This window comes from Melopsittacus undulatus, chromosome 3, assembly GCF_012275295.1.
Source record: "Melopsittacus undulatus isolate bMelUnd1 chromosome 3, bMelUnd1.mat.Z, whole genome shotgun sequence".
In the NCBI taxonomy this organism is placed as follows: Eukaryota; Metazoa; Chordata; class Aves; order Psittaciformes; family Psittaculidae; genus Melopsittacus; species Melopsittacus undulatus.
The window spans coordinates 48,198,147-48,210,535 of record NC_047529.1 but is presented as its reverse complement, the minus strand read 5'-3'; positions in this window follow the sequence as shown (position 1 = coordinate 48,210,535).

The following is a 12,389-nucleotide window of genomic DNA, read 5'->3' as shown; positions in this document are numbered from 1 at the left end:
ATAAAAGGCTCACTGTGCATGCTTAGAGAAGTGGCGCGTGTGGTTAGATAAGATCAGAAATGCCAGCAAATTTCTGATGTCTTACTTCCTGACAGAGGAAAACAATTAGTATCGAAACACATACAAAGATGCCAGTGGACATGAGCAAGATGTAAACATGAATCTAAGCAAGTCAGCAAGGGTAAAGACAGTGCAATTAGCAAATGGAAATTTCATGTGAGAAATGGGACAAAGATGAACTTCTGTGATTGCCTTATTTCAACTAGCCTGTATATGCCACCACAATGTGCAGGCATTTCTGAGCAGTGTTTTACCAGATAGCTGCATATTGCAAATACTAAGTATATTTACCACAATTACATAATTATGTACCATTATACAACTCAAATAATGGCATTAGAATTGATAAAATTCTATATATGTGCTCTCTTTCTAATGTAATGCTATCAGAGTAACCTAAACACCCACTGAAAGACAGAAATAGGCACATAAGGGAATATTTTCCTTCATGTATCCATATGCTTCTATATTTAAATCACTGCTAATTAGGTATAGGTATGCAATTTCTTTATTGCTGTGAACAAACAGGAAGAGCTCTGTTAATTTTTCATTGGAAAAAAATTAAAAAGCCATCAGAGTGAAGTGTTTATAGTATTTTTCATGCAGATTAATAAGGGAAACATTAGTAAGCCTCTGTCAAGATTTATATTTGATGTTTCTCATTTAAACTTGTAATTTAAAATATGAAGAAGCCTAGAGGTGTAATGGTACAGCTATGACCTAATGCTCTTTTCATCCTTTCTGTTTTTTCAGTGCAAGTGATCATGGTACTGAGGGCACAGATGACTTAAAAGACACATAACCCTTCTCCCTTTCTTTGGGGACAAGTTTTAATAAAATCTGCATAAATCTGGGGATGATAAAGGGTGGGGGCAGGGAGCAGAACTGCTTTCCTTTCCTAAGACTTGTTTGTGAAGCAAATCTGTGCTCTTGCTCTTTTGGAAAAGGTCTAAAAGCAAATCCCGAGGGGGGCCATCCCATTTCTTCAGTGTCTGCCCTCCTTCAGCAGAAGGGGCAGCAGCACCTGCTGCAGGGAGCAAGACTTGTGGTCCTTAAGCAAGGCAGGGAGAGGGATGCCCTTTGCTCCTTCTGGAGAAGGGGGAAGAGCACTATTTAGGCAGGCACACAGTACGATGGAAATGCAGCACATGACTTCCAGGTCAAGACAATCACTTGGAGGTACCTGTCCTGTGCTGTGGAGGGCAGAGCAACCTTTTCAGGTCACAGGTGTCCTGCCTTAATGAGGAATTTGTAATTTGACCCAGAGCAGATGAGCCTGACATTGAGCCAGTCCATAGAACACTAAAACAGTCTTTATTGAGATCACTCCACAGTGATTTAACAGTGAAAATGAGCTTTGGAAAGGTGAAACAGGAGGGGGAATAAAAAGAGGAGGGGAAGACTGTGCCTTCTACTCTTGTTGGGTTTGATGAGAGGAGATGCAGGTGATGGAGCATCAGAGAGTGGTCACTTAGCAGGCAGAGAGAGACCACAGCGAGCCTTCCTTGCTGACACCAACATTAGACAGGCAGCCTTTGATAACACAGCCTTTGAGCTAATAAGAAATATTTTTTACCCCATTACATGTTTAAAGACTAAGCTGCTAAATTGTACATTTGCATGTCTGCAAAATTCAAGGCAAAATCAATTCAGAAGTCATTTCAGTGAAGGTTTTTAACATAGATATAAATTTTTTTTAAGCTTTAACATTGAAAGCATAAACTAAAATGTCTTTCATTTCCCCTTAAATGGCTTGCATTCAGTAGCATGTAGTACTAACAATATCCTCTGTGTAGCATTGTTTTTTTCCTAAATGCCTTGGTGTGATAGCAAAACCACAGACCTTAAGAGCTGTGCAGACAGTTTGCTACAGTCTCTTCTGTTTACCTCAGTGGACAGGGTTTTCTCTGAAAATTGGAAGCAGAACATCAAAGAATGATGAGGTCAGCTGGAGATTCTAAGAGCAAGTGGGACAGTCAAAGGTGGTATGAACACAGCACAGGAGCAAAGCAATTTCCTCACTCCATTTTCACCAGAAGATGCCAGAAAAGAGGCTTTCCCAGTCTTTTCTCTTACGTAAAGAAGAACTCACTCACTGTTAGAGATTAAAGATGTCAAGAGAAGATGTGCTTGTCAAACCATAAAATTTGACAGATACTTTCTGTCCGTTTTGTAGACTGTGTTAATCCAAACATACAAACTTTAGGAGTCTTCCTAGAAGTTTGGTTGAGACTTTAATATTAACCGCAGGGGACTGGCAAATGCCAAATGCTTATTCATCTAAAAAGAAAGTCCACCCCCCCCACCCAAAAAAAGAAAAGGAAGAAAAAGGAAATAACAATGGCTTTAGTAATTCTGGACCAGTATTTCTTTCTTTAAGAAATTGTAAAACATGCTTGAAACAATAAGATATTTCACAGGCTGCTCACACGTCCCTCTTTAAACAAAAATTTTCCTATGTAAAATAGGAGGGTGCCAGCTCTCAAAGCAGGAGGACTTTCAAAAGACCTGAGATAGATCCATGTATCAGGTGAGGCACGTAGGAGAGCAGTGCACAGTCTTGCATGCCTCTACTAGCCAATTTCCCTTTAAATACAGAGCTACTGGAATAAGCTTGTGGGGAGTGTAGGACAGAGAGTACAACGCTGCCCTGTCATCCTTCCTTTCTGTGCAAGGCCATGTCCACAGATCAGCACTTTTCCTCTTTACGCGCTGCTCCCAGAGAGTGATAAGGACAGACATCAGCAGTGCAAATTCATCAATGTTTCTGCATGGAAAGATGAAGGCATCTCTGAGGAACCATTCAAAGAGTCTGAACAAGTGCTGAGCCAGCACCTTGATCCGGATACTATACCTTCTCCTTGATACTACCTGCAGAAACTGAGTTACGTTTAATAAATGGGTCTCAAGAACTTTTTATATGGTGCAAACATTTTAATAGATGATATTTTGACTTTTTCAAGAAAATACAATAGACCTAACTTTTTTTTTAACGCTGTGTGTTCTGAATTTGCTTTCACATGTATTATCAAAGTACTGTAAATAAAGACACTTCTAATAATGGATCAAACGAAGAATAGCATAACTCTGCTTCACAGCCATTTATTCTCTCCCTAATTAATTCAGTGTTTTGGATGGAAATTTGTTGGAAAAGACAAATGAACATAAAAGAATGTAAAAGAACCCCAAACCTAAGTACAATTCTGTCCGTTCTTTAGGAAATAGCTGATTAAATCTTCTCTAAAAATCTTGCTTTTTCATGGGCCAGTCTGATAGCTTTGACTAAATGTATTTAAAACTTTTTAAGGTCATTGTGGAAGAATCCAATAGAAAATTAAAGCTTAGACTGTGTTTGCCAATGTTGACTACATAAGCTGTTCTGTTTGCCACCATCACCTTTGCTTCGTACCAATGTACCTTCCTATATGTATTTATTGTAGCAATAATGTAGGAGAGGAAACCAGTTTTGATGAAACCATCTCTATTATAGCACAGATACAACCCCAAAGAAAAAGAGAAAAGCAAATGATCTTTCCTCAAATACCTTGAAAATCTTAAGAATTTTCCAATAATTTAAAATTGCCCTGCTTGGAGAATTGCATTACAACAGCCATGTTTCACTTACCAGGCAGTATCTGTTCACTTTCTGTTTTGGAAGAGTGGTTCATGTTGATGCATGCTATCAAATCATTGCTTTAATCCTATTAGTGCACATGAGTTCTCATGGCTAAAAGACACTTGCTTTAGTTTTTGCAACATCTAAATATGGCTCATAAAGGAAAGGGACTTCTCCAATCTTTATGAGGAACATCCAGATGCCTGAGTGGAGCTGGTAGGGAGAAGAGGAGAGAAGGGCAAGGTAGCCTCTGCAGATAGAACAGCTGCTGGAAGCATTTCCCCTCATCCAAAATTCTCATTCTCTACCTGAAGAAGAATTAACCTCTCTGCTTGAAAAAGTCAATTCAAAGCAGATTAGAGAAGTAATCTTTGCAGTTTTATTAAATTGGAATATCTCCTAATTTTGCGAAAAACATATTTCTTATAAATCTCTAAGATATCTTGGGCTTTCTGAGATCACTCATACACACATTTCATTTTTAAGATCAAATACATAAGGTAGCTTTGAGAAAAAACTGTTGTAAAAACCAAAGTTATTAAAAGTGTGTTTTCTGTATGGTACAGAAACCTTTTTCTTGTGGTGGCATATTATACCAGTGTATTGGTTAATTCTTTAGATTCTGCTACTAAGCAAAAGTTTTGTATAAGTAACTAATCCATTTTTGCTGCACAGTCAAAATTCAACCCTCTTACTATAGTGAAAAACTGTGTTATAACAGAAATTTAAAAAAATAATGAAGAAAGTCACTAATGCAAGCATGGAATCTACTTCTATTCTTATGTTCATTTAGGGTGCACATGCATGCTTTTGTCTACGCACAGCAGTCTAGTGTAGACTGCTTTTCCATTTAGTGTAGGAAGCTTCTGATCATGAAGTTCACCCCTTCATGATGAACTTCTAAACCACAGCTGTAGCATGTCTAGTAATCTGCTAATCTCTCTCATAGAGCATCTTCTAAGGACCTTTATCACTATTCCAGCACTGAGACTTCTCTAGCTGCACAGTGAAAATTGTGTACATTTGGGAGATAAGTGTTTGTGCTTCTGGGATTCCCTTTCAGCAAACTGTGATCCAAAGTCCCTGTGCAATGTGAGAGGTTTGAATAATTACACTCAACTGCAAGCTTTCAATTTCCAGGTACATTTGGGGTGTCTTTCCCACCCATCATTCTAGACCCCATAAAGATTAGCTTTTCCATCCTTCTAAGACGCTCTGTAATAGGCAGTGCACTGCTCCCATTCCCTCCTGTCAGGGATGTTCCACTTGCCCAGAGGTTTGTATGCTTTGACTCCTGTTTGGCAGCATAGAGGGACTGTTGTGTGCTTGGAGTTCTGGAGCTCATGGGCTGTGAATTATGCCAGAATGAACTCAGATTGAGTGATTAAAGCAAAAGTGAAACTTATCTTCCTTCCCAATTTCTGAGTAATTTCTGGTCTACTTTCTCCAGCTACTCAGGTCCTATTTCAGCACGATTGCAAAAGTGCCTTCCTGCATGCCTCATTGAAGTCATGCGACAGAGCAGCTTTCTAAATCCAAACTTAAATTAATATGGCAGGCAGGAAAGTGGAAGGGATAAATAAAATCAGACTTGAATTTGGTCCTTCAGAGCTACCATGAAGAACCACTCTCCAGAAAACTTCAGTGAAGACAGAACTGCTTCATGAAGGCTGTGGATGATTACTGCTGCACCAAAGAGATGTTAATGCACGATGATCTTTCCAAGCTCTCATGTAATGCTGGTGGTATAGGAGAGTTTTTTGTGTAGTGTTTTCAGCTTGAAGAAAGCTTCCCTTTAAGCACAAATGTAATAGAATATACATGATGTGCTTATTTCTCAACATTTACATTGGGTTATGATTCCTGTTCATTAGCATGATTACACTTGTTATGTGTTCAGAGATCAGCAGTGTTTGTTTTCTCATGCACATAAAACATCAGAATGATGCTTAGATACTGCATCCTAAATATCAAGTTACCTGGATATCAAATTCTCGCAGGAATTTGTCAATTTCTTAATCTAATAAATACTTAATAGTTTTACACGTTTGAAAAATCACAGTGCAGAATGTTAGATTTACCAGCACTGGTAGGCGATATTTAAAGCAGACACATTTATAAAAGCAGAACATGTGGGAACCAGCAAGTAACAGCCATTTCACTTGCTGCAGTTTTCTTATTTCTAAAACTCTTTCTAGTCCATTCTCCTTCCTGAGTAATCGCAAGGTCACCACCTCACAACTTTGAGCAGCAGGTCATTTAACCTGCTTACTGCTATGGGAGATGAAAAGTGATTATTTTAATGCTTACTTTAAATTTATTTTTCTTTAACTTCCATTTGTGTTCTCCTTATCCAATCTTCTGCGCTGAAGCTAAAAAAGAAGCTTCTGTTATCTCAGTTATTTATGACTTTGGTCACTTCTATTAAATCCCTACTTATGAACATGGTTTTCTAACTTGTTCTCATAACTCATTTCTTTTAATCTTGGGATTACTACTGCCCTTCTTGGTCCTTTCTGATTTTTTTTCCCAAGGCTGCAATTGCAATGGTTTCTTGTCAGGGTTTTTGTAATTCAGGGTTGAGTGTGGGATATTTTTTGGTTTGTTTGTTGTGGTGTTTTTTGGTGGTTTTGGTGTGTTCTTTTTCTTTTCATAAAATGCTTAATGCATGCAAGAAAGAAAAGGAAGCCCACAGTGAGAAGTTTAACAAAGAATAATGCCCAGCATAGCATTCATTCATATTTTCCATCATAACAACTAAACAGAAAGATCATGGGGGAGGAACCTTCTTTGGAACATGTAGTTTGAATATTTTTTTCTCAGATCAAGTACCACTCATGTTCTCCTTGTCTCTTTATAGGGAAGCCAGTAGCAGCTGTATATTTAAGGTATTATGTGCCATTATAAAAAAACTTGGAGCCTTTTTACAAGAAAGTCTGACGCCCATTCCTGTTTGTGTTCGTGTTTTGAGACATTCAGCTGAAGACAAGTGCTTGGGGTAGATCATGCTTTTTCTTCTTCACTTCTGCCAATGAAAATTCATTTATACTTATCTGCGACACAGGTTGTTCAATTGCTGTTCCTTTCTGTCACTGGTATTCTTCTGGAAAGCCTCCACATCACAACAAACTAATAACAGATGGTCCTTTAGTGCCCGTTTGCAGCTGCTGCCACCAATGCCACCAGGAGCTGTGCAGTTAGGAGGGGGTCAGGGGAGAGCAAACCAAGGAGATTTGGTCTCTGCACACCTGACCTGGGGCCCACCAAGGATCTCCCTCCATACCTGCCTGTGAAGGAGAGATAGGGCAGTGTGATTTGGTATGGGAAGCTTCACAGACCCTCTCCAGCCCCATGGTGAGATTACCCTGATGGCCAGCTGCCATCTGCACAGCAGCAGGCATCCATGAAGGGCCAAACACTACTGATTGCAGAGGGTGGATTTACAAATGCAGTTAACACTGTCTTTCATCATCTCTTCTTCACTACTTCCTTACAAAGAAAGAAAACATGGACTCCTGATAAATAAAAAGCCTCTGGTCAACTGAAGTCAGTTGGATTGCTGAGCTGACTGCTGCGTGTCCACCCGCTGGCTCCATGGGACAGCTGGCACCTCTCTTTGCTGTGTTATAAAGTACCCATGCTGGGCTCTTCCACCTTTCTCACCTATGCAAGGTAAAACCCCTGCCTGCATCATCCAGAAAGGCTGAGGAAGGATGCCATGAGTCCACTTGCCCACTCCTGGTCACTAGAGAAGGGTCTTCTAATTAAGAGGACATCTTTTCCTCTAAAGGAGCTCCAGTTACTCTCTGTGGGCAGTTTGTTTTATTCTGTCCCATCACAACTTTTTGTCTCTTCTTCACCCCACTGTCACTTGTAGGGTGGTTGGGTGACTTCCCCCTAATATTTCTCAGCATCCACACTTCACCCTTTCCTTCTGGCTGTAGGAGAGCCTGCCTTACAATAAGCCACTTTGTGCTGCACAGCCATGAAAAATAGCCAGCTTTTTAGCCCCAGAGAGGACTTGTCATATGAACATTGTCAAGGAAATCAGCAAATAGCCTAATCTTTTTACTTTTTACCTTGTGAACACTGAGTTAAAGTGTGTATAAGTAGTATTTGAATTCATGTTCTGCAGCAACAGATGGGTTTAAGTTCTTGAGGGTTTGTTGTTTTAAGTATATTTATTATTAAATGCATACTTGATTTCATCTGCTTTTAAAATGCCACCACAAAGTCTTCTCAACAATTCCCTCCAGAGAGAGAAGGGAGAAGAAGCAGTCTGTTTGTAACGTCTCCAGCTGTTTGGATGGGCTTGATGTGTCAGGAGGAGTAAAGTGGGGCTGGCAGGCTGCAGTTCAAGACAGCTGTACCAAGCTGTACAACTACCAAGACAGTGCTTAAACCCTGCCATGTGTAGATGCAGCTTGTGTAGTCTAGCCAACAGACTTCATATATCTTTCTCTCATGTAATATTTCTGAGTGTTTGTACAGCATTAACCTCATGTGTGGGTTAGGCTTTGACTTCCATCGAGCCATTTTTTCTAGTCTCAGTTTTAATTCAGAGTATTTTTTATGCAGTGCATAAATCACACTGTAAGATATTGAGACATCCATTTCTTCATTTGTCTTGTTGTGGCTGGAGATGCAAGTCTAAAACCAGAGCTTTTCCAGCCTATGTGATTTGGCATGCCTGCCTCTTTTCCAGATCTTTTGAAGGAGATGAATTTTGGGATGATAGGAAAAAAGGCACTGTCAAAGCTGGAAGTCCTAAACTCTTCTTGTTCCTCAATAGTCTTCAATCCCCGTAACCTTTTCCTGCATCATGGTTGTAGAAGACCTCACCTTACAACCAGTATTACTAATGAAAACATGATTTTTATTGATCAGGATGACTTCTTAATACGTATGACCCTGGTTGCTTGGAACCTTGGTGCTTTGGTCAGGAATGGAACAGTTTGAAATAACTGAAATAATATGAAATAGCTTTTTCAGCATATGAAAATATATTGCTTTCTGAACTTTCTTTACATTTTTATTTCTAACAAAATATTTTTGTACAACTTAGGCTGTCCCTTTTTCTTCCTTTTTTTTTATTTTATTCAGGCTGTAACTATTCCTTTAATAGTATTTTCCTAAACCTTTAGCTTTTCAAAGAAAGGTCTATAGAATCAGCTTCACCAAGCATTTTGCCAGAGAAAAATGCTTAGGAAGGCCACTGTAATAAGCTTTATTCCCTCTCTTCCAACATGTCAGTGGGGCTAAAACCTGAATACACTGGAGACTAGTGCCCTATAAATACCATTGATAGATAAATTACAGGCTGCCACACAATAGAGGATAATTTACTTATTCTGTGCAGTCAAGGGCAAGAGAGCTAACCAAAATAAGAACAGGCTTGCTGGTGGGATGGAATATATCATAAGGATATAGTTTGCCAGTTATTGTCACCACTATTTTCTTTACCTAAGCACAGGGATAGAAATATAGTCATTATTGTTGGTAAATGTGACTTCATATCGCTGACTGCTGTACTTTCCAAGGACTCTCGTTGCTGTATCATCATTGCCAGTTTTGACAAATGGCTTTTGATTAAGGAAAGCTATATTTCTTATGCAGCTTCCCTTCCTGGGAAGTCACCTACTTGGGTAGTGGAGGAGAAGGCTGAAGGAGGATTTCACTGGGTTTCTCAGAAACATAAGAAGTCCAAAGTGTGCTGCCTGTGGCATTGGTACTCTTCAAATATCCCAAACAGGAGCACTGACCGAAACAAGAACATTTTAAAACAGAAGCAAGAAAGGCTGCTGTGAAAGCAGGTGCTGAGCTTCTGGAGGTTGTCACCACTGGACCTACTTGAGGACATGTCAGCAAGTTGAAAAAGGTGTTAAAAATGTTTCTGGCCAAGAAGTATGTAAACAGATACCAGCAGGAATCTAATAAAACAAAAGTATGAGAAAGTGTTGAGGCTTGTGTGCTGCTATAAATAACACATTCTATGGCTACTGCTGAGACCACACTGGTTGGGAAGGACTGCTGGTCTAACCCAGCAGCACATTATGTCCTTAAAACAGGGAAAACACAAAGCTGCAGTTTCTGACCTAGATGCCAGCACAGAAAGCTTTAGTATATCATCATGGAATAGGGAGTAAAAGCAATAGGATAACCAGCATTACAGCCAAGATTAAAAGAAGTCAGAAAGTACATGTGATAGAAAAGCACACTTGAAAAAAATGTAGTTGAGCTCTTTACTTGTACACATTGTTTTTACATGTATGTTTCTGTTGCTGTGAGTTACAGCATTGAACTCTTTTCTTCATTTGTTGCTGTTTTTGTTTGGCCTGTATCTTCACATGTTTAGTGAATATGGCTAGTTAAGAAACTCAGTGAAGCAGTTTGAACTTAGGTGCCCAAATTTGCCTGCATTATTTTTCAGCTGCCTTCATCTATATGTGGATCTGTCCCTTTCTCTTCTCTTTCTTAGAACTCTTTGGAGATTCAACATTGGCCAGAAGACACAAATATAATTGAAAGAACCCTTTTGTTTACAGCTCCCTTCCCTCTGCTTAGAGCTGCTCTCAGTGGGAGGTTTAATCCAGTTATCACTTTTCTGCTGAGGAAAGCACATTTTTAGGTTTTGCTTTAATTTTAAAGTAAGTCTACATCCTCTCCTTGCTGCATTGAAAGCACTGTCTTTGTTCCTTGCATGTCATTCATCACAAATTTAACAGGGAGAGACTGAAGACAGGTTCCACTGGGAGACATCTGTGCAGACATCTCTGCTGCATTTCTATCCACCAGGTTTTAATCTGGCCCCCTGTTTTTTTCATTTTTTCCTTCAATCCTGTACAGCAATCTCCAGTTTCCTTATTTAGACTCATCATAAACTGGCCAGAAGCCACCGTCATTGACCAAGACCCCATTGTGTGAGGAAACAGACAGCTGCTGTAACCCCAATGTGTTAGATGCAGCTGTCCAATTCATAAAAAACATTTCAAGGCATGTTAAAGCTTACCCCATCATTAAGTAGTTGCCGAGGTGAAAATGCAGAACCCTCCTCTTTTGTTATAGGAAAAAGGGTTAAGTCCAACTGACTGATTATGCTCCATTTATAAAGCCCAGTGGTTTTAGTATTTTATTTAGTATATAACTTATTTTAATACTGATACTAGAGCTCAGAGGCAGAGGTCAGGAGTAGGGCTTTCTGTGTTGGTCTTGTCAGTCAAAAACTCAACAACCTGTAGAGATGATTACTTTCTTCAGAAATATCCAGGCTTTCTGTGGCAACATCCAAGCACTGAATTTTGTGGAAGCCAAATTGAAATCTGTATTCCTAAGTACTTGGATTATCAGAAAAATTGATGCCCCCAATTTGCATTAACTTCACAAGTAATTTCAACATCTTCCTGAAAAAAAGAAAAGAAAAAGAAAAATAGAATGCTAGTTAGGTGTCTAACTCATCATCCAGATTCATAGACTGCATTCCCAGCACCACTCAAAATGACTTGTGTAGCGCGCAGCTCTCGTCAGTTTCTACTGAGAACTTTTTCCTTTCTCTTGCTGACAGTGGTTTTACGATTCTGATTTATTCTGAGCTTTATTCTCTGTACTTTTTAATCTTTAATGGGGTCTTATATTGTAATCACAGCTGAAATCTGCAGATTATGCTGCCACAATAAATTATTCAGATGTGCTACTTAGACTTAATTTTACTAAAATGGTTCCATCTCTATCAGTGACTGACGGTTATTTCTGAGTATTATTTAGCCTTTCACATTACAAATCAGGACTCTTGCCTATTGCCAGCTCCAGCTCCCAGTGCCAGATTCCCATCTGGCATTGTAACAGGGAGCATTTGAGTAAGACATACGGATTTTTTTTTTTAGTATCAAATCCATAAGGCTCACAAAGGAAAAACAGCTTCTTTTATCTACTGAGCTCAAACTCATGTATTCTTTAAATTATCTTAACTTCTCAAATGTCACGATGACTTTAATAGCCCTAATTGAACAGAAAATCATTCTTGAACTTACATGTGGAGTTGGAACTCTTGCTAAGGTACAAAACATCTTTTTTAATAGCTACCTTATTAAAAAAAAAGGTAACTTCTGTGTTATGTAGACATTTCTATCATGTTCCTCCTTGAGTAGTAATTAGTTCTGCTACTGTCTGGCCATCCATCTGGTTCTCTGGGGAATTACAGAGCTTTATCAACAAGCTACCTGCATCTGTGATACCCTGCCAAGACCTCCTGACAGTTGCAGGCTCTCCTGACCTGTCAAAGCTTTCGTGAGGAGCACAGTGTCCCCACGCATGCCTCCCTCTTCCTGCTTCCCATGCAAGGGGCTGTCTACTGTGCTAGCCAGGTGGATGGCAAGTCTCTCTTGTAGTCTGACTGTGAGGTGTCCCAGGTGAGACCTTCATTGTGCCCTTGTCTGGTGGCTTGTTGGCAGCATATGTCTCATGCAAAGCCATATGCTGGGCTTAAGCAGTGGACTCTGGAAAGGTCTGTGTGATGTGCTTTGGACTGTATGGGAAAGGTATGTCTGTACAGAGATCTTGCCTCGCAAGTTTAAGATTATTAAGCTAATCCCTCAGCCTTTATTGTTGATACACATGTAACAATAAACAACAGAGGCAATCTCAAGAAGTATTAAAGGATCAAAAACTTTGATACTAATTTTAAAGTTATCACCTAACTTTATGTCTAAATATGTCT